The sequence below is a fragment of the Rhinolophus ferrumequinum genome, chromosome 14, assembly GCF_004115265.2.
Source record: "Rhinolophus ferrumequinum isolate MPI-CBG mRhiFer1 chromosome 14, mRhiFer1_v1.p, whole genome shotgun sequence".
Classification (NCBI taxonomy): Eukaryota; Metazoa; Chordata; class Mammalia; order Chiroptera; family Rhinolophidae; genus Rhinolophus; species Rhinolophus ferrumequinum.
The window spans coordinates 53,056,466-53,080,684 of NC_046297.1; the positions used below are offsets into that span (position 1 = coordinate 53,056,466).

Consider the following 24,219-nt stretch of genomic DNA (forward strand, 5'->3'; position numbering starts at 1 on the left):
ATTAATATAGTTACAATCAAGTCAGTCTGTAAAGCTTAAAACAGCAACAATAACAAAAGCAAAGCCCCTCAAAAAAAAACTTGGGCCCTTAATTCACTCCATCTTTTCTCTATTGTGAGTTTCTTATCTTTCTCACAAAATATTCATATTAAAATAGTGCATCATGAATAAAGTGGTTAACAGGTATTGAGCACTGTAGATGTTCCACGCACTGGCCTAAGCATTTGTAGGGATTATATAATTTTATTTTCATCGTTAAAACATTCCAAGAGGTGGAAATTGATGTTATCTTTACTCTGACTTTGAAGAAAGTAGATCCTAAAATGATTAAGTAACTTGACCAAGGACATAATGTTTCCAACATAAGAGTGTCTGAATTTCAGTTCTGGCATTACTATATGCTAGTTGTTTCATCCTGGTTGAATTACTTAACCAGTTCAAGACTTAAGTGACCAATAATCGTGGTTTGCACTAGACTGGACTTCCTCAAGGAAAAAGTGATACAGACCTTGAACAATTAATCACACTTTCATATTTGAAAAGTAAGCACAGTAAAAGTACCCACCTTTAGGGGTTTTGTTGAGTTTTAAATGATAATCTGTACAGTATTAGCAGAATGACTGACTCACCATTAATGTTCAATAACTGTTAAATCGTATTATTGCCATTGTTTTCTCCTTTGTCTTCCTTGCCCTAGATTCCTTTGCTCTATTCTGTTGTCTGTATGGCTCCTAGAGTTGTCTTAGAAAACCTAGACTGATAATGCCGCTCTCATGTTAAAAATATGTGGTGACTCCACATTTTCTATTTAATAATATATCTATTATTTACCATTAGGTTCTTTGTAATCCAGTCCTTACACTCTACTGAGGCAGTACATGGGGTGTGAACAGGGCAAGCTCTGTGGGCAGATATCATTCCAGGCTTTGGATCTAGTTCTGCAGTTTCTTAGCTGAATGGCCTTGGGAAATTCTAAGCCTGTCTACATTTTATTTATTTATTTTTCTTTCATTTTTTTTAATTGGCTTTGTGTGTACAAAGCAATGGAATAGTTAGACATTTTCACCCCTCACAAAGTGGTAATCCCTCTCCCTCAAGCTACTATCCCTCTGACATCTTATATACCTATAAACCTGTCTACATTTTAGATTTTTCGTTTTTAAATGATGGGTCATAATATCTACCTTGTTGAGTCATTGTATACATTAGATAAAATGATGATTGTAAATTATCTTACTAATAATAGGTCTCCAATTAAAGCTCATTTATTTCTGGCCACTGAGTTTTTTACATCTGCTTTACCTTTCAAATCTGTCACTGCCTGCACACATACACACCCAACACAAGAATGCCAAAGTGATCTCATTCATTCAGTGATTTCATTCATTCAGGCTGTTTTCTTTCTACATAATTTCCCCTCCCAAATTCTTAATTTGGAGAGTTGTTCTCATACTTTGGGACCCAAGGAAAAATATGTCACTTTCTCTGGGGAAAATGTTCTAATTAAGTTCTAGAACACAATTATTGCACTTTCTGTTTATCTCCATTACAATGCTTTTCACATTTTAAGATTATTAATTTATTTATTCAGTTTCTTCCACTGCCACGTTGCTACTCCCAGTTTCATATGATGTTTTGTAATTATGGAAAATAATACTTTTAAATATCAGTAAAATTAGTGGATAAAATGTCATACTACCTTTGACATGTGGACTTCGGTTCAACCAAGAATCTGTCACTTAAAGGAGCTCACAATCCTTGAATAATAAATGACTAAACTGATGTGATGTATTCAGAGACATTATCTTTTGGTTGTTGTCTTATAAAATAATTTTATTTCTAAAAATATATTGTAGAACTTCTCTGGGACCTATTTATGGATCTGAAAACTTGGGAATGTTAAAATAAATCAGTTGTGTGACTGCAAAATAACACTTATAAAGGAAGATCCATATTTGGAGAGATAAGGAAACGATTTTTTACCTTGACAACAGAACTGGAAAAGCACCTAGATCTTTCTGAACTTGACAAGCCGTATGCATTAGAGAAATAGGAACTTCAAATGGATGAAAAGAATACTAGCAAAGAAATACTGTCAAACTCTCAGACATCCCATTTAAATTATATACTTGAGTTTAGCATATACATAGTTAGATAGATATTTATATTCAGCAGAAATATCTGGGAATATCAAGAAACTACACAGGAGAAGATCCATAATAAAGTGAAGCTAAAGTTGTTCTAGATATAGCTGCTAAAAATAGGCACTACCTATGCACATTTCAAGTGTTCAGATATTGCAAATGTGCAGATATTGCAAGTGCAAATTGGCTTGTTATGATGAAACATTGTAATAATTAGAAAGCAAATCAAATATGCAGAAATGCTCCAGTTGGTTTCCCATGATAGTAACATGGGATAATTAGTCTGTACATGAAACTTTGCATAAATTCCTCACAGAGTTCTCTGGCTTTTGAAGTAATGTATTTATATTAGAAAAGCATGTCATAACTGTGACAATGCATAGCATTAAGAAATTTTTGTAATTTATACCTAGTTTGGGGGATCTTTTAATTAGCAAACAGATCTCTTGATTAAATGTGAAATTTTACTATATGAAGCTTTTTTTTCCTAAAGGAAAGTTTAGAAACATTTTCTAAAGGAAAGTTCCACATGTAAGCTAAGTATTGTTACAATGACCTCTAATAATGCAGGATAAAATAGACAAAGAGTTGTCACATACCTAATAATTATTGGAAGAGCCAACAATCAAATTCTTGCTGAAAATCACTCTAAAAACAACAAATTATTATACACAATAATTTTTTTTTGTCTAAGCTGCTGGTCAGTCTAGATTACATCTCAAATAGAGAATACTGACCAACAGATAATACAGAATTATATAGTAAAAGAGACACATGTGTTTTATACCAAATCAATAAAAAGTGCTGTCACATTTCCCCTTTGTAGCTCAGGAGTTGATAGAAGAATGGGGACAAGATAAGAGGGAGTAATAGAGAGAAATGAATTGTCCTAGATAAGTTATGGCAAAGACACAATTTAGCCTGATGCCAGGATTTATAAGGGTTCTACTGTGTGACTGTGTGACCCTAGGAGGTTAACTTCCTTTGTCACTCAGTTTTATGATGTTAAAATAGCATCTAATTTTGGAACATCATATCCACAAGAGTAGCTAACAGATTTGTAGTGTATTTCATGTGATAGGAACAGTTCTTAAGAACTTTATATTAACTTATTTAATCTTAAGAAAAACCCTATGATACAGGCTATATTATTATCTTTACTTTATAGATGAGGAAATGAGCACAGAGAGATGAAAGAAGCAAAGTCAAAGCTAGAACAGGAAAAAATCTGGTGTGGATGCCACACTATTAACCTGAATGATACTCTGTCTTCTAGTCTAATGTGAAATAAAAAGATCCTCAACTATTAGAAGATGATGGTAAAATAAGTTCAAGATCTTATCGATATAATGATTTATTTGTCAAAAAGTATTCAGGAAATGATTCATGGACTTATAGATGATGATACTAATATTTTACATGTTTATAGAAGATTACAGCTTAGGAAGTACTTTTAGATATATTATATCATGATCTCCCAAGAAAACGACAAAATCACCCGCAAAGAGACAGCAACTCAAAAAAATAAATACATATTTGCAGGTTCAGAGCTTGTGCTGCCTTTCTCATCTTCCCATTGCACACTGAATATTTCCTTCTCCCCCTTCTTTTGCCCTCATTTTCATTTATCCTATATTTTCTAATTTGTATAATTAACTACTTTGGTGTAAGAGTATATGTTATTGTGTATCATATAAGCATACTTTGAGTGTATGCATCTTATCTCTCCATAGGTTGGGAACAAGACTTATGTCTTATACTTTATTCATGTACACCACAGAATCTGAAGGGCATATTATGTTTGATAAATACTGTTGATAATTTGAGATTTTTGTTAAGCGGCTTTTCGGAAGCTTAGTGGACAGGACCTTTAGATCTCCCTCTGTGTTGCACAACCCTTAAGAAATCTTGGAGTTGCATACAATTTCTACTGAAAAAATCAAGACATTTTAACAAGATATAAAAATGACTGTACAGTTGAAAACAAATAAACTTAAAAAAAAATCCATGTCATCATTTATAGTGACAGAGGTATTTAACCTGAAAAGCAAGAAGCTGGACAAAGCATGATGAATATGTTTTTTGATAAGATACCTACCATCTCCACTTCAACATATTGAGAAGACATTAAAATACAGTCTTCCCAAGGTTAAAGTGTGCAAACGGTGCTACTTATGGATTACCAATTCTTGTTAAGTTTTTAGAGAAGAAAAGAAAGACAGCTGCATGACAGTTTCACAGTTGGTGCAATTTCATTTAGCTGCAAGGATTACACAACTTGAAAGCACGAATACATTAGAATAGATAACAAAAGCTGTTCGATTTATTTGTGTTAGCTTTCCTACATAAGTAAGATGAAAGAACTCATGGTTGGAAACTACTTCAAGGTCATGGAAACTATTATTCTGTTCCTCAATTTTATTTTTATAAAAATCACCCAATATGAACTTTTAATTTTAGGGAGTACTTTGTCACTGTCTGAAAAATGAAGCAGACCCCAGACCTACATTTGCAGTATCAAATGAAATATATTGTTCTTTTTTTGTTTGTTTAGTTTAGTTTCATAAGCACTTACACAGTTAGTCATGGAGAGTAATAGTCCTGCTAGTGAAATAGGTCACCCAAAATAGAAATGGTATCAAACTCGTGGTCAATAACTAACGCCTCAAAAAAAAAAAAAAAAAAAAAAAAGCAACTCTTATCTAGGATTAATTTAATTTTTAAAAAAAGCAAGCTATCAATTCACTTTTTACAACTTAACTGGACAGTCTACCTGTGGTATAACTGTCAGGTTAAAACATACATGTTTACAATTCGGTGGTCCCAAGTTCTTTTACAAAACCATTTCACAGAAAGGAAAGAAATAATACAAAAACAGCTCAAGAAATACACTAACAAGCAAAAATACATGGGAAAGAGGAATGCATAGTTTTGGCTTAATTCAAGAAACTGAGAAGAGTGTGTTCTTTATAAGAAAATGTGCATCCTGGAAAGTCAGGTGTGAAGGTTTTAGAGTCGGAATTAATATGACTCGAATCTCCCCTATTTTCTCGATAAAATTACATCCTGTAATACTTATACTCCAGATCTTTGTTGCTAGAAAATTCCTGAAGAAAATTTAAATATAAGTCTGTGGCTTTACTGAATCAAGACCCCCAGTTAATATTTAAAAGACACCCTCAGTCTGGGCTAATAGCATTGTTGATGGTGCCTATTATAGAGGGATAGCTGAACAAAGTCTGTGTCTCAAAACCAGTGTTAAATCAATCTCAGGGTTGAGAGGAAGAAAAGGGGAGTCTGGAATCACAAGACATGTAGACACATCTAAGACCACTGTCTTTCTGGATCCATGCTTCCTTCAGATTCTTCATCATCATAAATGTTCTCTGTCTTCTGCCACCCATGCATGACATTGTCCTCTGATACAGAGAAGACGACTCAAGGTTCATTGGGATTCCAGGAGAAATCAGATTTCTTGGCAGTGTGACCACCATGACTAAACAACTCTAGTGGCCCATCTTCTGCATCTTCCGGGGATTATACCTCTCCTATTTTACTTAAAACCCAGACAGTCTCTAATCAGTACTACTGCAAGCCAAAATAATCTCATTGTGAGGTGACCTCTGAACCTCGAATATTTCATCCTTATGTGAGTCAAAGGAATACAACTTAACTTTCAGATTTTTCAGAACCTACAAGGTAACAGTCTTATCAGCTGATCCTGTGGCAAGAATGAATTCACTATAATGATTAAAAGAAAGGCAGTTCACTTCACCAGTGTGAGCATCAACAAAGTGGCTTGGTTTGGAAATACTGTTTGATCAAGTATCCCTGATCATAAGTTTCTGATCATCAGCAACAAACCCAAACAGAGTCTCAAGGAACAGATGCCAGGAAACATCTTCTACTGCTGTCTGCCCTGGTAAGATGGTCTTCACATCCACAATTTTTCCTTTCTTTGGAAGAGCAATGATGTCCCATAGGCAGATGGTGTGGGCATCTGAAGCACTAAGTGCCCACTGAGATTTAGGTTCCAAGAGATCCCATAGCGTTCCTCTCATGTCCATGGAGACATAAGTCTGGGTTGCAGTCTCCAGAATGATCTAGTTTAGAATACACACACACACACACACACACACACACACACACACACACACACACATATAGATTTGCAAATGTCACCTGCAACTCTAGAGAACACTTTTGTAAAACATTGGCAAAGGCAAGTGGACACACTGGTGCCCAGTGCTGGGCAGCCATTTCCTGTGATGGTGGAGTCCAGGGTGGTGGCCATTAGACCCATCAGGCTGTGGTGCAATGAAATGTGACTGGTGTGACTGAGGAACCCAGGTTTTATTTTCTTCTAGAAGAATGTTTTGTATAGTCAAAAATAAGAACGTCATTGGGTAGAGTCTTCGATGCAATGATGTAAGGGTCCTGGGGTATATAACCTGCCTTGCTTACTTCTCTTTCATGGTGGATGTTGATGTTTATTTCAATTTTTCCACTAACACAGCCAAAACATATAAATTCTCCTTTCTCACTGTCATGGTGAAGCGTCGAACTGAGTATCATTAGGGAGCTGCACGCTGGCTATCACAGGTGGTTTTGTTCATCCGATGTGTGTGTCCTCTGGGCAAGTCGATGAATGCTGAAATCTTTCCCTTCTGGTCTGGTTACATCAGGAACCACTGAGCAGTTAGACTGGCCCACTCCAGAGCATGGCTCATCAACAAATCATAAAGAAAAGAGGTGTTGGTTTTCCATATTTTGTACTCCTCGTTGATGTTACACGTTCTTCTGTTGCGTCACCAAAGTGCTTCTGGTGCTTCCTTATCAGCCATAGTGGGTAGGCAAGTCGTGGGGGTCCCGGGGTTGAGCATTGCGGGAGGGGTGGGAAGGCTGTGGGCACTGGTAATGCATGGCCTCTATTGTTTCCTGTTGCCCTGAAATAATATATTCTGAAGTGTTTTGTAAAACACATAAATGCTTTACTTTATTTTGAAAGGTTTAGTATAATGACAGGTCTTTTGCAATTTTAAAGTACACTTAAAATGTATGGAATATGTTTTCTGCAGATGATTTTGCCCCCAGATAGCTTGCTGGCAGTAGTAAATATATTCTAGCATTTTTGTAAGCATATGTTAAGGAACTCCATTGTTGAATCACAAAGAAAATAAAAAGTTTCATGATCAAACACATTTGGGAAATGCTGGCTTGAAGTTAAATAGGATTATTGCTTACAAAAATATTCATAATCTCTTATGTACTAATGTGCACTGTGGATTTCCAAAAATAAGGAGACTATTTAGTCTGTCTAAAACAAATTTGTCCTTTGAAATCCTTTTTCATTGAACACCTGTTAACTGTGTGTCCCCCTGAACAAAATTAGGAAATGCTAAATTGGTCATTTAATGCATCTAGAATGAATTTATATCTCTAAAATGGAAGTGTGGGCTACCGAGAAAAATTTCGTTAGACTGCTAACTCATATAGGATTCTAAAGTGTTTTCCATTTTAGTGTATAGTAAAGGAAAATTGTAAGCTAAATGTTATACTATTGTTTACTAAGCTACAATCTTAGGTGTCTTTGTGCTCTAGTTAATGAAAATTTGTTTGCCTACCAAGTGAAAAAAAAAAAGCTAGATGATAATATATAGAGAGACAAAAACCATAAACTCTGTTTTCAAGAAATTGAGTACATTGGAAGAAGCCAACAAAAACATAATTAAGAACTGTAGTCGAGGTTTTAACAAGGTGCCAAGAAAATCAGAATAAAGAATTGACTGGTGGATTCTGACCTTTACAGATGACTTGGAATTGGAAGCTGAGAAGACAGAGTGATATATTATACAGAGAAAACCAAACCTAAATGTATGGAGGCATGGAAAAGCATGGCATATGTTCAAAGAATGGCAAAAATTACACATGGCCCTATACATTCCCTTTCAATATATCCTATGTGGTGCTAGTTTAGTGACTATTTTTTTCTTTTTCTGAAATCATTATGGCCTTTGCAAATAGACTAACAAAGTTTGACATAAATACAAATACAATAAACAGTTAATTTTCAGAAGCAACCTATTTTGTTCCTTAACTTTTTTGTCACCATATTCATAATTAGTGACTTTAATGAGACTGAGATTGCGTATATCAATGCCTAATTTGACTGCTGTATCTTAAAAATCAAAAATTTAAATGAAGTATTAAAGAAGGCGTGTGATTATTTAATAGCTGTTTCTACGTAACCATCATAGACTTACTACGTTTCCTGGCATTTACCATACTCTGCTTGCTGAATCTCATTCTATCACTATCATTTCTCTGATCTTACACCTTTGCTTAATAAAGCTTTACTTTCTGTTGTTTTATTCAAAACTACCTTTAATTAGTAATGCTTTCTGTTAACGAAGTTCCTATACTATCAAGGTCCTTTTTTCTACTCAAATTTCTACTCCGATTCCCTGGTAGCTGGGTCCTGGAAGTGAAACCAGCTTTGCTGTCAGTTCCTTCCTACCAACAACAGCAATTGATTTTCTTCTTCCTAAATTAAAATCAGTGAGGAGAGGAACTCCAAATGACAATCAATGTCCACTCCACTAACCATGTCATAGTTCATTAAATTAAGTATGCTGTATTTCCTTCTTTTAAACAATTTTCTAAGGGATGATTGGAAAAAGTATTTAATTATGCTTTAAATGCACCTCAGAGTATTCGGACTTCTTAGTGAAACAAGATTGCCATTGGGAATCATTTTTTAAGTGATTACCGTACACAACCCCATGGAGCTCTTAGATGACCCAGAAGACCTTGTATTCTGTATGAGAACTATAGGTTACACAGGTGCCATTAGGAAGTATTCAGGAGCAATCTCAAAGTTTTAGGAAAGCATTCTACTGGAGAACAACTAATCAGTTGTTAAGTTACCAGTCCTCTCACATATATATTTGAGTTAAAATTATTTGTGATTTTTTACTTTTCATTCTAGTACACAGGGAGTTAATATATATTCCACTTATTTAGCACATTTTCATCATTTGACATCTATAAACTTGATTGGTGAATAAATTCTTGGCTATTTTTTTTTCCAAATGGACTGCAAGATATTCAAGTGCTAAGATTTTTTTTTGCATCTTTGTATGTCTTATAGTATAATACCATTCTGAATAAATTTTTAATCAGTCGGTAAATTGGTACCAAATTAGAATATTCAAAAGAATAGTCTCTCTTTAAAGAAACACCACACAAGTCCTCTGTAACTGTAGCATAAATTTTCTAACACATACAATTATCTAACATATAACACACAAGGAATTCAGTCACCCTCTATCAAATCACACTTTTATTCGTAAGACTTAATACTATGAGATTATTTATTTATTTATTTATTTTATTTTATTGCTCACTTCTCTTTTCTAAAATATGAGGTGCATAAGAGAGATCTTGTCTTCTTCATTATTTTATTCTTATCACATAGGACAGTGCCTGACACATAAAAAGAGCCCTATAAATATTTGTTGAAAGAATAAATTAATAAGTGTTGGATGGAAGATAATGATAATTTTCAATTTCTATAAGTCCTATGAAAATTGCCCTCTAAAAACTATATCAACTATCCCAATACTAGATTTTTGCCAATCTTATCCAATTTTGCCAATCTAAGTTGTGAAAAATATCTCCTTCTTTTAATTTGTTTTTCCTGATTATTTTGAACATGGAGCAACTTTTCATATGTTCTGTAGAAATTTACATTTTCTTTTTACTATCTCATCCTGTTTTTTACCCATTATCCTATTGGGTGGTCTCATTTTGTTGCCTTTATTTTATTAATCTGTAGGAAATCTTTCTAGCCTGCTTGACTGTTATATCAGTTGCAGGGGTTTTCTTTCACTTTGACTGTTTTCATTTATTTAAATTATATTTTGAATCTCCAACTCTTTTTGAAGTAAAGTGTGTGCGTTAAGTGCATAGGTGGGAGCTAGACTGCTGGGTTCAAGCACCAGCTTTACCTCTTGCTATTGTGTGACTCTGAGCAAGTTACTTAACTGTGTCCATTTTTTTTATCTGTAAAATGGGGATAATTACAGAAATTTACCTTATAGGGGTGTAAGGATTAATTGTGTTGAAATTTGTCATAGGTTTGGAACAGTGCTAGCACATAGTAAATGATGTAATACACTGTTGTCTATGGACCTGAAATTTGATATCTTGGGAGGCTTTTCCCAACCCCCAACGTTATAAAATATTCTTCTGTTTTGTCTTCTATAATTTCATAGTTTTAGTCTTTACATTTATATTTTCAATCCATCTAAAATTCATTTTGCTTAAGATTTGAGATAGATATATTAATTTTCCCCAAAAATGGATAGCCAATTATTTCAAAGTCATTTAATGAATACACCATTCTTTCTTTCTCTACCAACAAGAAATGCTACAACATATGTGTATATTCTGTTTCATTGTTCTATATATTATTATTGCACTGATAACACGGCTTAATTACTGCAATTTTATAGTGAGTTCCTTTACTATTTGCTTGATCTGGTAAGTCAATTCCCTATTTTATTCTTATTTTTCAGAATTTTTCTGTTTACCTGTAAAAGTGAATTCTTATGATTATATTATTTTTTCCCAATTTTTGTGTACTTATTTCAATATACATTTTACAGAGTTTAGGTAGCTCATTTTTAATGTATTTTGTATGTAATATATATATATATATATATATATATATATATATATATATATATTGCATCTGTGTACATGCACATGCAAATTACATACACATAATATGATATATAGATGTATTACAGAATTGTACACTTGAAACCTATGTAACTTTACTAACAATTGTCACCCCAATAAAATTTAATTTTAAATAAATTAAGAAAAGTAAAAGTAATGGTGAAAAGTAATTCATAATAATATGGAAATACGCTTAAAATTTTGAAAGAAAAATTCACATTTAAGAAATTTGCCAAGTCAGCACCCCCAAAAATCCCATTGCTATTTCAATTGATATGGCATTAAAGTTATAGATAATTTGAGGCAAAAAGGCATCTTTATTAATGGTTTTTCCCACCCAAAATACCATGTATTTATTTATTTTTATGGACTACTTTACTATTGTTCTAAAGCTGTCTTTCTATTTAGTATCTTTCAACACAGATTTCAGTTGTTGTAGACAACTACCTTTCTGTGTCAACATCACTTCAGATATGTAAAAAATATACATCTAATTATTTTCCAGTCATGACTATTTAACCAGTGTCAAATTTGGATAAAAATGTTTTCTGATTCTAAAAGATACGTATGATCTAAAGCCTTGAAGGAATGACAAGTAAGCTTAAACGTGTGGAGGGGTAGGAGAAACTTGATGGACAAAGATTATACACGAATGAAAAAGATGATTTCAGAATGGTCTTATTGTGCATATTCCTTGTCATTACATGGAAAAGAGGGAGGAGTTCAGCATCATTATTCATTAGGGAAATGAAAATCGAAACTCCACCCATTAGTATGACTATAATAAAAAAGATGGTAACAAATGTTGGTGAGAATATGGAGCGATTAGGACCCTCATGCATTGCTGATGGGAATGTAAAATAATACAGTTGCTTTAGAAAACATTTTGATAATTCCTCATAAAGTTAATTATAAATTACTTTATGACCCAACTGTTCTACTCCTAAATCTTTATACACAAGAAATGAAAATGCATATTTACAGAAGAACTTGTACATCGATATTCATAGCAACATTGTTCATAATGTTCAAAAAGTGGAACAACCTAAATGTTCATTAACTGATAAATAGATAAATAAATGCTACACAATAGAATGTTATTTGACACTAGAAAGAAATGAAGTATTAATGTGTATCAACATGAATGGACCTTTCGAAACCCGGTGCTAAGTTTAAAAAGCCAGTTACAAAAGATGATTTATATGAAATGCCAAGAATAGACAATGCAAAGAGACAGAAAGTGGATTTGTATCTATGTAGGGCTAGGAGGGGATGGGAGGTGGAAGGGCGTGGGGGGAGAATGGTGAGAGGTTGCTAATAGGTATAGGGTTTCTTTTGAGTGGGGGAGGTATATATTAAAATGAGATTTTTATAATGTTTGTAGAGCCCCATCAATATGCTCAAAAACATCAATTGTACATTTTAAAGGAGTAAGTTATATGGTATGTGAATTTTATTTTAATTAAGCTATTTACAAGTAAACATGGAGGTTTTTGTTAAACACAGCGAGCAGTGATTTATATACAGTTTGCATACACTCTTGATTCTTTGGAATGGACAAAATTATATTTACCTCTATTCTGCAAAGATCTGACTTTAAGTTAGATGCTAAATAACAACTTTTGGTAATATTCTGAAAGGAAATTATGATAGAATGTTGGCTCTGTTTAGAATGTGCCATGATACTTCTGTTTGGATTAGCCGAGGATGTATGCAATATTAACTTTGCAGATTTAAGTAATGCTCATTAGTCAATATATTGCATCAAAATAAAAGTTTTAGCCATTACAAAATAATGTATGCTTTAGAAATGATCTATCCAGTTAAAATTTTTATCTGGCTAAAAAGCTGTGATCTGGCCCCTTCACAATAGAGTAATTATAAAGCAAAAAATATATAGAATTCACAAAACTAAATTCTGGGACTGATGATTAACATATTTTACAGAATCTAACAGCCTCCCTCACCTCCAAGCAAAACCCTGAAAATGGGCACAAAATAAATCTCCTGGGCAAAAAGAAAGATATTATCTATTCCACTATTTTTCCTCTTTTTGACTCTCAGCTGAAAAATGGAATGGCCCTACAAAAAAATGCTATGACACATTTTATACCTTTTGGGTACCACTTTTTGAAGCAGTCAGAGTGCTACAAATCTTCTTCAACAAATCCCTAACATATTCATTTGTAGATTTCTAATATGGGAGGGGGGTGGGACTAATTAAATGGCCAAGTAGAAGAGGAAGAAGTAGACAGTGGTGGTACATGTGCATTCATGGAAGTATTATCTTTATAAGTACTGATATTAAATCAACCATGGGAAAATATCATGTGGAAGGAAACACTGAGTTTTAGATTTTCACTGTATACTAAGCATGACACAAAATCAGGAATTAGAGGTTCAAAAAGTTTCAGAAAACTTCCAATATATGTATATTTGTTACATGCTGGAAATTTGGTTAAGAGTTATCTATATCAATTAACTTTCTTTTTTATTTGTGATTGGAGAGCATTTATAATCCTTGATTAAGTTTAATTGGACCAACAATAATCCACATGGTCTATCAGTTAACAGACACCAAATATTGATAGATTTCATTTAGTTGAAAGATGAAAAACCAAAGCTAATGAGGACTTTATGAAAATACTATATAACTATTAAAATAGAATGTCACACTAACCACTGAGAAAAATAGCAGACTATGAGGATTAGAAAAATAAAACATATAAAAATTATGATATTGTAAATGGAATAGAACCTGAGAAACACTATAAAGAATATTAACAAAAGACATCTTGCATTGGATGAAATATTAAAATAAATGTATGTTTAGATATATCTCAGTTCTCAGATCCCATGATTCTATGAATGGCATGCCATGTTTGATATGTGATTAATAATACTGGTTGAGAAGATTCACTTTATTTAAATTTTATAGTTAGTTATCAATGCTAAAATTTATGTAAAAGGGTATTTCTCTTGTGCATGCTTAGAACAATGAGCTGTTATCAATATGTGAGTAACTTGCCTACATTTTTCATATTATCACTATGTTAAGTGATTCAAATGCCAAGTTCTTTGTAGTTTTTGTATTTCAAAATAAAATTATAAACTATATACATTAAAATGTTGATTGTCACGTTTCCAAGTTCTATTAGGTCTTTATAGTGTGAAAGGAAACCTAATAGAAATTATTCCAGACATGCATGCTTTCCTAGTCAAAGCAGCAGGGATAGGATTAAACTAGGCATTGATGTTCATGGCTTTTTTTATTTAGAATATTTCAAAATCTTATTTTACAATGTGCCAATGAATAAAAGTTAAAAAAAATAAGCACTGATTATTTTTGGTTTTCAAGAGACAGTTTGCACTACCAATGCCATGTAAAATTTGTGGTTACAAAATTATACTTTCATGATACTTTACAATTTTCTAGTTTGGGAAGATTTTTGTTCCTTAATCAAGTGTTGAGGCAACACTTGGTAGCATTGTTCTTTTATAAAGCAGAATAGGAAAGTTAAGAAGATGTATATTATTTTAACCATGCAGAAGCAGATCTTGTAGATATAGTTTGCTTGAAATAAGACATAGAACAACAAAAATAATCTTTTTTATCTTCATGGAAAAAACATATAAGTAAAATATCATCTAGTATGTATTTTTATTGTCCAAAAACTATTATTTGATGTTTTTTATAGTAAAATCTTCAAGAGATAAAAGAAATAGTATAAGAATATTTGAAACTGAAATTATATGATGTATAAAGTTTTATATCCTGTTTTTACAAAATAGACAAAATTTATTAATGTTTATGAAATTATGACATTAAGATGATATAGCATATAACGTTTTGATGCTGCATTTTATGTTTAGCTTTGATTTATTAAGAATGATCACATTATTTTTAAAACAATTTTAATATCTGCATAGGATATCATAAAAGGGAAAAATAACAATACTAGTATTTATTGAGCAGTTACCACATACCAGGCATTTTACATGGGTGATCATATTTAATCCTCACAACAATATTTTAATAGGTACTATCACTGTCCACATTTTATAAATAAGAAATCTCAGGCTGAATCAGTAGAAAATATATCTGATATTTGGATGATTTCAAAGTCTACATTCTTAAACATTGAATTATACTGTTAACTTAGTGTTAAGAAACATCCTTTTTAATATTACATGATATTTCAATAAGCTGGTACATCATAAACTAGTCTACACTCTGGGCTTTTCTTGACATTTAAAGTGACTATAAGTTTTCTGCCACTTTAAATAACACTAGAATATATTCTTCATAAGGGCAGGACCTTTAATTTGTTTTATGAAATGCTGCAACAACAGCTTGTAGTATACAGTAAGCAATTGATACTCATTGAGTAAACAAATGAATGCCATAAGGAAGGACTTTATACCCCAAATAATCACAGCAATCCTGAGAAAGAAAAACAAAGCTGGAGGTATCACGCTACCTGATATCAAAGTACACTACAAGTCCATAGTAATCAAAACAGCATAGTATTGGCATAAAAACAGACACATAAAACAATGGAAGAGAATAGAGAGCACAGAAATAAACCCACGCCTGTATGGTCAATTAATCTATGACAAAAGAAGCAATAATATACATTGGGGTAAAAATAGTATATTCAATAAATGGTGCCTGGAAAACTGTACAGATACATATAAATAAATGAAATTGGAACACCTTATTATGCCATATACAAGCATAAACTCAAAATGGATTAAAGACTTAAAAATAAGACCTGAAATAATAAATCACCTAGAAGAATTATAGGAAGTAAAAACTCAGACATTACTCTTAGTGATATTTTTTACCAATATATCTGTTCAGGCAATGGAAACAAAAGAAAATATAAACAAATGGGACTACATCAAACTACAAATTTTTTTCAAGCAGAGGAATCTCCTATCAACAAACCAAAAAGACATCCTACTGACTAGGAGAAGATATTTGCCAATAATACATCTGATAAGGGGTTAATATCCAAAATCTATAAAAAAACATACAAGGGCAGGGGATCTGAATAGACCTGAATTTCTCCAAAGAGGACATACTAATGACAAATAAACATATGAAAAGATGCTTAACATCACTAATCATTAGAGAAATGCAAATAAAAACCAATATCAGATATGACATTACACCTGTCAGAATGGCCGTCATCAACACATCAACAAACAAATACTGGTGAGTATACAGAGAAAAGGGAATCTTCATGCATTGTCGGCAGGATCATAAATTGGTGCAGCCACTATGGAAAACAGTATGGAATTTCCTCAAAAAATTAAAAATAGAACTTCCTTGTGACCCAGCAATTCTATTCCTGGGTAATTAGTCAAAGAAATCCAAAACACTAATTCAAAAAGATACATGCACCCTGTATTTACTGCAGTGCTATTCACAATAGCCAAGATATGGAAACATCCAAAATGCCCATTAATAGATAACTGGATAAAGAAGAAGTGGTACATTTATACAATGGAGTATTACTCTGTCATAAAAAAGAATGAAATCTTACAATTTGCAACAACTTGGATGGACCTAGAGGGTCTTATGCAAAGTGAAATAAGTCAGACTGAGAAAGACAAATACCATATGGTCTCATTTTTATGTGAAATCTAGAGAACAGAATATACAAAAAAAAAAAAAAAAACAGAAAGAGACTCACAGATACACAGAACAAACTGATGGTTGCTAGATTAGAGGGATCTGGGGGGATGGATGAGAAAGGTGAAGAGATTAGGTAGAACAAAGTGGTAGTTACAAAATAGTCACAGGCACAAGAACTACAGTATGGGGAATACAGTCAATAATATAGTAAAAACTATGTATAGTGTCAGATGGGTACTAGACATATGCTGGGATTACTTCAAAAATTATATAAATGCCTAACCACTACCCTGTACACCTGAAAATAATATAAAAATATTGAATGTCAACTATACTATCGATAGATAGATAGATATATAGATATAGATATAGATATAGATATAGATATAGATATAGATTTAGATATATAGATATATATAGAGATATATAGATATATATCACAGGATATAAAGTACAGCATAGGGAATATAGTTAATGGTATTATAATAGCTATGTATGGTGTTAGATGGGTAGCAGACTTTTGGGATTATCACTGTCTGAAGTGTGTAAATACCTAATCAGAGTTTCACAGTTTCAGGTTTTGTATAACTAAAACGGTTAATAAAAACAAAGAAAAAAATAAAGAACTTTATGAATATAGTATTTTTCCATCATTTATTTTTATACTACCAGTGAGTAAAAACAACTAAAACATCAATAGGGAAGGGAAATATTTAGCAAAGACAATTCTAACACAAATATTGCCATTTGTGAGGAAGCAGAATGAATGTATCAAGCTAAAGTTTTGTGAGTTGGGACATTTTTCTAGGTATAGGTTACTTAAGGGGCAGCATAAGCTTAAATACTTTGGTGGTCATAAAAATTGAAAAAGGAACATGTTTATCAAATAGTATAAACTGGGTCATTCCATAATACACAATCCCCAAATACTTGTGGCTTACGGCAAAGAATGTATTTCTCATATGTTCAACGTATCCACGATGAAATGTCTCTTCCCATCACACTTAGAAATTTAGTCGCCGTTTTGAACAGTGCCAAGAACTCCTCCAGAATAGCAAACTGAGCTCTTCATCATCTCAAACTGGCAAATTACAGGGAACTATGACACTACAATTACCATGTGTCCCTATGCAGGGAGAACTGGAACTATTTCGCAAAAGAACTGATGAATCAAGTAAGCGCAGATAAGACCTATGGAATTAATTTGATATGGAGAACAAAAAAAAAAAATGGGGGAAATTAAAAATGGCTTCAATTCTGAGTGCTAAAATACAGTGGTATCTTTATCAAAAACTATGGGAATAGTGCATGTTTAGGAAATGAAGATGAATTTGTGTTTGCATACCTTGAATTTGAGAAAGGAACTAAACCAACAGAAACTGGCATTGAGGTTGTAAATATAAATATAAGGAAAGAGAGTGAACCTAGAGGCAGCAAAAATCAATGGGGAAATACCAGCCTTAAATGACACATTAGACCAAATGGACATAATTGACGTTTACAGAACATTTCATCCTAGAACACAAGACTATACATTCTTTTTTAGTTCACATGGAACTTCTCAAGGATAGACCATATGTTGGGACATACAACTAGCCTCAGCAAATTTAAGAAGATTGAAATCTTCTTAATCTACCAAACATAATCTCTGTTGACAATGCTCTGAAATTAGTTCAAATGCAAAAAGAAAATGGAAAAAAAACCCACAAACACGTGGAGATTAAACAACATGCTACTAAAGAACAACTGAGTCAAAAAAGAAATAAAAGCTCAAATGATATATAGAAACGAATAATGAAAATATGTTGTATCAAAATTATTAGAATGCTGCAAAGACAGTAGAGGGAAATTTATATCATTAAGACCTATCTGAATAAACAAGAAAAATCCCAAATAAACAATCTAACGTTACATCTTAAAGAACTAGAACAAGAAGACAGATGAAACCCAAAGTCAGCAGAAAGAAAGAAATAATAAAAATTAGAGCAGAATCAAGTGAAATAAAAAACAAAAAGACAATAGAGAAAATTAAAGCAACAAAGAGCTGATTCTTTGAAAAGATTAATAAAATTGACAAACCCCTGTCTATACTCACTAAGGAAAAAAAAGGAAAGACCCAAATAAGCAAAATCAGAAATGAAAGAGGGGAAGTTATGAGAGATATCACAGAAATACAAAGGATCATACAAGAATATTATGAAGGACTATATACCTAGAATTCAATAACCCAGAAGACATGGACAAGTTCTTAGAATTATATAACCTTCTGAGACTGAATCATGAAGAACTGGAAAATCTAACTAGACCAATCAATAGTAAAGAAATTGAAACAATCATCTAAAACCTCCCCAAATCAAAACTGAATGACCAGATGGCTTTACTAGTGAATTCTACCAAACATTCAAAGAAGACTTAATATCTGTTCTCCTCAAACTCTTCCAAAAAATTAAAGATGAGGTAATACTTCCTAACTCATTTTATGAAGCGAACATTACCCTGATACCAAAACCTGGTAAGGATAACACACAAAAAAGAAAACTACAGATCAATATCTCAGACGCAAAAATATTAAGCAAAATACTAACAAATCGAATACAACAGTACATGAAAAAGATTATATATCACTATCAAGTGGGTTTCCTTCCAGGGGCACAAGGATGCTTCAACATATGGAAATCAATCAATGTGACACACCTCAAAAAAATAAACATAAACGATACAAATATTATGATCATGTCAATAGATGCAGAAAAAGCATTTGAGAAGATATGACATCCATTTAGGATTAAAACAATAAAATGGGTATAGAAGGGATGTACCTCAACGTAATAAAGGCCATATACAACAAACCCTCAGTTTGTATCATACTTAATGGTGAAAAACTGAAGGCTTTTCCTTCTGTTCAGGAACAACACAAGGATGCCCCCTCTCACCAGTTATTCAACATAGTATTGGAAGTCATAGCCAGAGCTATCAGGCAAGAGAAAGAAATAAAAGGCATCCAAATTGGGAATAAAGCAATTAAATTGCCACTTTTTGCAGAGGACATAATTGTTTATATTAAAAACCCAAAGACTCTACCCAAGAAACTATTAGAAATAATAAACAAATACAGGAAAGTTGCTGGCTACAAAATCAATGTACAAAAATCCACTGCATTCTTATATACTAACAATAAAAACACAAACAAACAAACAAAAAATTCCTTTTGCAATTGCAATGAAAATAACAAAGTATCTAGGAATAAACTTGACAAAGAACATGAACAACCTACACACTGAAAATTATAAGATGTTGTTATAGAAATTGAAGACACACAGAAATGTAAAGATGTCCCATGTTCATGGGATGGAAGAATCAACAGAGCTAAAGTGGCCATATTACCCATGCTGATTTTGAATTTTCAAAATCAGTATGTTTTATTTTTAGACACGTTTGCACATATACTGTATACATGTGTGCATGCATTTCCTCTTCTTGGAATGTTCTTTCTATGAACTCTTTATTTAGATAACAACTCACCATCTTTTATATATAAACTCAAATACCTCTTTCAGAGTGGCCTTGCCAAATTACTTTGCTTCCCATGGATATTATTTTTCCCTTCCATTTTTTGTAATATTCTTATCCTTCATAACATTTATCAACATTTCAGTGACATGTTTAAATACTTACTTGTGTCTTCTCTATTTAATATCTGACAGCCCTGAATTCTGCATTTTGCACAGCAAGGATCACATCTTTTGTCCCATCGTCTGGGATTTAGTAAATACTTAATTAATATTTGCAGAATGAAAGAATTCTGAATATACGAGGTCTGCCAATTAGGTTCGTGAACTAGTTGCAATGATGTTGCTAACATTTTTTGATATCAGAGCGACTACTTATTATGAATTGTACAAACTGGACAAACAGTTAACAAAGTTTACTATTTGGAAGTGCTGAAAAGGCTGGGTGAAAAAGTTTGGCGACCTGAACTTTTTGCCAACAATATATGGCTCTTGCATCATGACAATGCACCAGCTCACACAGCACTGTATGTGAGGGAGTTTTTACCCAGTAAAGTAATAACTGTATTGGAACACCCTCCCTACTCACCTGAACTGACCACCGATGACTTCTTTCTTTACCTAAAGATAAAGGACATATTGAAAGGAAGACATTTTGATGACATTCAGGACATCAAACGTAATATGACGATGGCTCTGATGTCCATTTTACCCTGCTTTGAAGGGTGGACTAGGTGCTGGTGATAGCTTCCCAAGGGGAATACTTCAAAGATGACCATAGTGATATTCAGCAATGAGGTATGTAGCACTTTTTCTAGGATGAGTTCATAAACTTAATTGTCTGACCTCGTACATCATCTTACACAATTTTCTAATGGTTATATTCACTATATCTTATAGAAATTTTGTACTTAAGTTCATTAATTCAAACAGTAATGAACCACTTATTTTAAGGGAGGTGTTCTTCCATGTGAAATATTTTTTTAGTAGTGAAAAATTATCTCTATTGTAGTACTAAAATTTATAGAAAACTTTTTTAGATTTATAAGTATTCTGGTTTTCAAAAGTGTTTATTTTTTTAATTTATTAGGGCAATGTTACTTAGTAAAGCTATATATATGTTTCAAATGTACATTTTTATAATACATCATCTATATATTGCATTGTGTGTTCATCACCCAGAGTCACCTCTCCTTCAATCACTATATATTTGATCCCTTTTACCCTTCTCTACCAACCCTCTTCTCCCTTACCTTCTGGTAACCATTATTCTGTTGTCTGTGTATGAGTTTTTGTTTGTCTTGTTCATATGTTGCTTTCAGTTTTATATACCACATGAGTGAAGTCATATTTTTTAACTTTTTCTGTCTGATTTATTTCACTTGGCATGATAATCTCAAGACATATCCATGTTGTCACAAATGACAGTATTTAAAGTTGTGAGCTCACTGATAAATAATTCAGTCAACCTCTCTCAATTTGAAAGTACAAATGTTCATGTTAACTTCTTGTCTCTTTTTCTTCCGCTTCTATTTTGACATTTACTTGGTATATTGAAAGATTATTGAAGCTCCATTGCTATTACATTAGTGAGCAAATAGAGTTTTCATGTTCTTTCTTCAATAGTATGAGTGATATATAATAATTAATATTAGTTGATGAATAGGTTATGCTTTCTTGCTTTTCAAATATTAATTTTAATATTTTCCGTAATATTATACAGTCATGTGCCTCATAAGAATGTTTCAGTATATGAGCACATATTCGATGGTAGTTCCATGTTATTATAATGGAGCTGAAAAATTACTATCACCTAGTAATGTCATAAGGTTGTGAAGTCCTAGCACAACACATTAGTCAAGCGTTTGTGGTGATGCTGGTCACATATAAAAGTATAGGACATACGATTATGTATATTACATAATACCTGATAATGATAAGAAATGAGTATGTTATTGGTTTATGTATTTGCTGTACTATACTTTTCATTGCTATTTTAGAGTGTACTCTTTGTACTTATAAAAAATGTTTGCTGCATTCCCACCAACAGTGTATGAGGGCTCCTTTTTCTCCACAGCTTTTCCAACACTTGTTATTATTTGTCTTGTTGATGATAGCCATTCTAACTGGGGTGAGGTGATATCTCATTGTACTTTTTATTTGCATTTCTCTGATGATTAGTGATGTTGAGCATCTTTTCTCTTGTGCTTGATTTAATATCCTATCGTTTTGTACAGCGATATGCTGTACAGTCTTGTAGTTTAGGAGCAATAGGTCTTACCATAATGCCTAGGTGTGTAGTGGTCTGTACCATCTAGATTTGTGTAACTGCAATCTATGTTCAGACAATGACAAAATGGCCTAACAAGGCATTTCTCAGAACATACTCGTATGCCCATCGCTAAGTAGCTCACACAATATACCTTAGAATAGTGATACTCACTACTGTAATAGTGAACTCACACAATATACCGTAGAAATGTGATTAGTTCAATCGTTAGAACTTAAGTTTGTATACAAATTCATAAAAATACACAATACGCATAGCTAACTTAGCGAAACATTATTTTATTAAAAATATCACTAGCTTGAGATACTGTAAAATAACTGAACAAAGTTCTTTTTGATACAATGAAGAATTTAAGGCACTCAAGTTTCAGAAAAGTGATTAATGGTCTACTTAAAATATACTGAAACATGACAGTTAAAATAGATAGATATAATATTTTCAGTGACAAATGTATACATAAAAGCAATGCATAATAGATAAATTGCCAAAAATCAAGGGAGGTATGCAAAATAAACATTAAGATCTTTGGCTCATAAAGTCAGATTTTAAAACTATAAGAAAGTTGGAGATGTAGGAAGGAGCATGTAAGGAGTAATGTAAAGAAAAATAAGTCTATTATTTTATATAACATTGAATCTCTACTTCACTAAACTCAAAAATAAAGTTCATTTCCTATACACTTACATCACGTAGAATGGTAGATAATTAGATTATTGCAGATGTATTGCACTAATGGCTCTGGTTCTTTACCCTTCCTGTCATCCATGTCCTTTGCTATGTGAATTTATAGTTTCTCTTACTAAAGGAGTTGGGTTTATTTCCTTGCCCCTTGTTTCTTAATTTAGCCGTTATTTGCTTTGGGCAACGGAATATCTGATTCATATAGAGACTTGACACAGCATTTGTACCTTTTCACTTCAGCTCTTGTGCCCTAGCCATCACTATGAATACACACCCAGATTTGGTTTATTGGAAGTTGAGACAGGTAGATCAGAATCGAGTCACCCCACTATGCCAGCCACAGTCAACCTACTTCCAGTGACAGCCAGCCTTTACCTGATTGTGTGATCAAGCCAAGCTAAGATCAGTAGAAAATTCCCACTAACTTTCTGACTTATGAGCTAAGTATATGCTTTTGTTTTAAGCTACTGGCATTTGGAATGTTTTGTTTCACATTATTTTGACAATTATTTCGACATGCAGACATGGTCTTTACTATACTTCAGACTGTTTGTCAGAATAGGTCAAAATATAAATGAGGAGTTTTCTCACTAAGGGCATTGCAGCCGTAATTCACTAAATGAATCTTGTGGAATCTAATTAATAAACATATATTTATCAGCTAATTTTTCTATACAAATAATTATACCATTAAATATGGGTATGTTTATTAAAAATCCTGGATATTCTAGGACTGCCCAGTTTTCTATTTGAAAAATAAAGCTGAATGGGACACTTAAGATAATAAAAGTAAGGTAGGATCCAAGTGGCTAAAACTCTACATGGAAAGGAAAAATATATTCATAGGAAAATATAACTAGGACACTGTCAAAATTCCTGCTTAACTCTTCTGGAGGTAATGTCAGATTCAAGTTTAGTTAAAATTTATTGAAAAGGCTTATAACTGAATAAGAATAAATAGGGGTAGTAGAGGAGAAAGAAAGAGAAGAAGGAGAAGAAGGGGGGAGGAGGTTAAAGAAATGGCTATGAGTAAAAGGACAATTATTGAGATAAAAACAAAAACCTTCAAAGTTATGGGCATCTTGTTTTCTCTAAGACAAATTTTGAGGACGTAAAATTAAAAGAAATAAAAGGCCTGGGAAATATTCCCCTACAAGGGAGATACTCAACATGTATCTCATAGGCAAAATAATTGAGCAAGGCTCT

General features: G+C 32.7%; 1 protein-coding gene and 1 pseudogene across 1 annotated transcript in view; both read right to left on the reverse strand.

Moving 5' to 3' along the window:
* CSMD3 (CUB and Sushi multiple domains 3) overlaps window positions 1-24,219 on the reverse strand; it is a 1,093,095-nt gene that overhangs the window by 1,029,158 nt on the left and 39,718 nt on the right. The gene's annotated exons all lie outside the window — the stretch shown is intronic.
* On the reverse strand, window positions 5,469-6,988 carry LOC117034150 (histone-binding protein RBBP4-like; annotated as a pseudogene).